This window comes from Zingiber officinale, chromosome 9A, assembly GCF_018446385.1.
Source record: "Zingiber officinale cultivar Zhangliang chromosome 9A, Zo_v1.1, whole genome shotgun sequence".
Taxonomy (NCBI): Eukaryota; Viridiplantae; Streptophyta; class Magnoliopsida; order Zingiberales; family Zingiberaceae; genus Zingiber; species Zingiber officinale.
The window spans coordinates 50,898,284-50,901,215 of record NC_056002.1 but is presented as its reverse complement, the minus strand read 5'-3'; the positions used below and the strand labels follow the sequence as shown (position 1 = coordinate 50,901,215).

General features: G+C 35.4%; 1 non-coding gene across 1 annotated transcript; it reads right to left on the bottom strand.

The window, feature by feature from the left end:
- Positions 1 to 695: 695 nt before the first annotated feature.
- On the bottom strand, positions 696 to 801 carry LOC122022044. Its single transcript, XR_006122793.1, has one exon. It is a non-coding gene; the product is annotated as a small nucleolar RNA R71 (small nucleolar RNA).
- Positions 802 to 2,932: the final 2,131 nt, after the last annotated feature.

The following is a 2,932-nucleotide window of genomic DNA, read 5'->3' as shown; positions in this document are numbered from 1 at the left end:
TTACTCTCTTTTTCCACATTTGTCTAGATAATTCACCGTGTGAAGTTAACTAGTGCTTAATCAACAGTCCCTATGGATACGATGATCTTTTATATTACTGACGACATAACCGTACACTTGAGGTGACGTAACAAGTTTTTGGCGTCATTGTCGGGGACTGTTTTCAATTAACATTAGTTGATTAGCATATGAGTTACTCTAGACATTATTCTTTTCCTTTTTGCATTTTCTTTCTTGTTTTCATTATGCATTTTATTTCTTGTATTTAATTCTACATTTTTTATTTTTCCTTTTAATTTTTTTAGATACCATGAGCACTAACATGTCAAGCAGGTCCTTAAGAGATTTCTCTGCACCCATTTCTGTAAGATTTTTATATCCCATTATGCAGCCTCAGATTGAAGAAGAAAGTTTTCAACTAGACCCAGAGTTAATCTTCATGATACAAGGTCACAAATTTAGAGGAGAAGTATCAGAAAGTCCTTATCTACATCTTGAGACATTTCTAGAACTTTGTGATATGGTGAATTGTGAAGGAGTGTCAGTAGATGTAGTTCGATTGATGGCATTTCCTTTTAGCATCAAGGATAAAGCAAGGACTTGGTTATATTCTCTCCGTCCTCAAAGCATCACAAGTTGGGAACAATTGGAGAAGCAATTTCTGAATCATTTTTTCCCTTTAAGTAGAACAATTTATATGAGGAATTGCATCACCAATTTTGCTCAGGCATATGGAGAATCACTATTTGAAGCATGGGATAGATTCAAGAGTCTTCAAAGATAGTGCCCTCATCACGGTTTAGAGAAATGGCTGACCTTGCACATATTCTATAGGGGAATTTCTTTCTTAAATAAGTGTTTGTTAGATTCATCGGCTGGAGGTTCTTTTATGGACGAGTGTAGATGAAGCATATACATTAATTGATCAAGTGGCATTGAACCTCCATGAATGGTCGAACAAAAGTTGGATGGAATCTCCTTCCAAAATTCAAGAAGTGCAAGCTATAAATGTAAGAGAGCCTGTCAAACAAATTGCAATTCAACCATCTATGAATTTTGAAATTCACAAGTCACAGAATTAGGGGTTCAAACATTTGGGGGAAAAGATTGATAGCATTTTTTCAAAATGGTTCAAACAAGATTCCCCTCCTACACAGACAAGATCTAGTGAAAATGGTAGTGATATTAAGTTGAGAAGTGGCAAGAATCATGAAGAACTTCTGAGAAAGGACTTGTACAAAATTGAGGAGAAGAACAATAGAAGACCACAAGAACTCAATTCCATTACTCTAGGAAGTTCCCAAAGGCCACAAGTACCTTTTCCTCAATGATTGATCACACCAACACTAGATAAGCATGTTGGACCTCCTCCGCAAGCTCAAAGGGAATATGAAAAAAAGGAAGTTCCTTTCCCAAGACCTTCACTAAGGGTTCCTTTTCCACAAAGGCTAGTGATGGTCAATGAAGATGAAAGTCCTGGAAAATTCTGTGATCCAAATATAGTTGAGTGCAGATTTCCTGATGTATATAAAGATGAAGACTCTTCAGATGAGGATTGTGATGATAATGCAGAGGATATCAAGTGTTCAGATCTACCATCTGTGTTTATAGGGTGTTATGATGAAATTGAATTTTCAAATGAAGAATGTGATGTGATAGATCAAATTAAAATTGCAAGTGAAGTTATTGATCCTCTTGTAATTGATTCTCCTATTGAGGATATTGATGTTGGTTTATTTTTTGAAGCTTGTGTTGATGATGATGATATGGAAGGAAGTGTAGGGAGTTGTGTTGTGGAAGCAGTATCTCAAGAATCACCTCCTTTGTCCACACAACCCTTAGAGATTATGAGAGTTACAAAGATTGAACAAGATAAGGACCAATGCGTAGGGACTTATGCAGAGTTGGCACAGTCTCAAGAATCACCACCTTTGGTAGGACCAACACCTGAGCCAGAGCCAGAACCATCATTTGATTCAGAGGAAGTCACACCCACATGTTTAGAACTTTCAGGTATCTCTCAGCAAAGTAAGGTTAATACTTCTTGTGATCTTTTAGAAAATTTTATAAAGGTACCTATATTTGACTTTATTGGATGTGATTCAGCTTTTATTTCTTATTCTGCTTATCTTAATATGATTTTGGTTCTATCTTATTTAACATGTATGTGGGAGATTTGTATTTCTTCCGAGTGTACAGATTTTCATGAGGCCGATATTTGGAAGCTCAATCTGAACCATCTTCGACCACCTGAAAAAACTTCCAAGAAGACAAAGATAGAGAGAGTTATACTTTACTTTGTAGCTCCTTTGTTGAAAGCTCTCTCTATAATAAGAGCCCCTAATAGGAGGGTTCTAAAATATCTTACCCCTCCAAGAGCGAGATTTAGATGAATCTAATGAGGTGGTCGAGCTAATGACCTTAAACAAGCGCTTCTTAGGAAGCAACCCAAGTTTATTTTCCTTATTTACCTTTATGTCTTAAGTTCTATCTAGTTTCATTTCTTTCTTTTTAATAAACATGTATCCTCTACTTAATTTGTGTTGTAAATCTTCTTTTATAGGATTCAAAGATTAGGAGGAGTGCAACTACATGATGGAGAAATTAATGACATGGGCATTGGGCACACATCATTTGGTAACTTCTCTTACTTTTAATCTCCTCCGCATTGTTTTTAGTTTTCATTGGGACAATGAAAAGTTTAAGTATGGGGGGATGCATTAGATGCATTTGGTTTAGTTTAGTTTTTGCTTATTTCTTTTTACATAATAATTTTTTTTTTACTAGTTGCATCGTTCATCACATCATGATTGTTTGTTCCTTATTACAAAATACTAGCACGTTTATTCTAGATTTCATGTGGCTTATGTGTTACATATGGTGCTAGTATGTTTAGTGATCTATCTTTTACTATTTATGATAGCATGAAGTG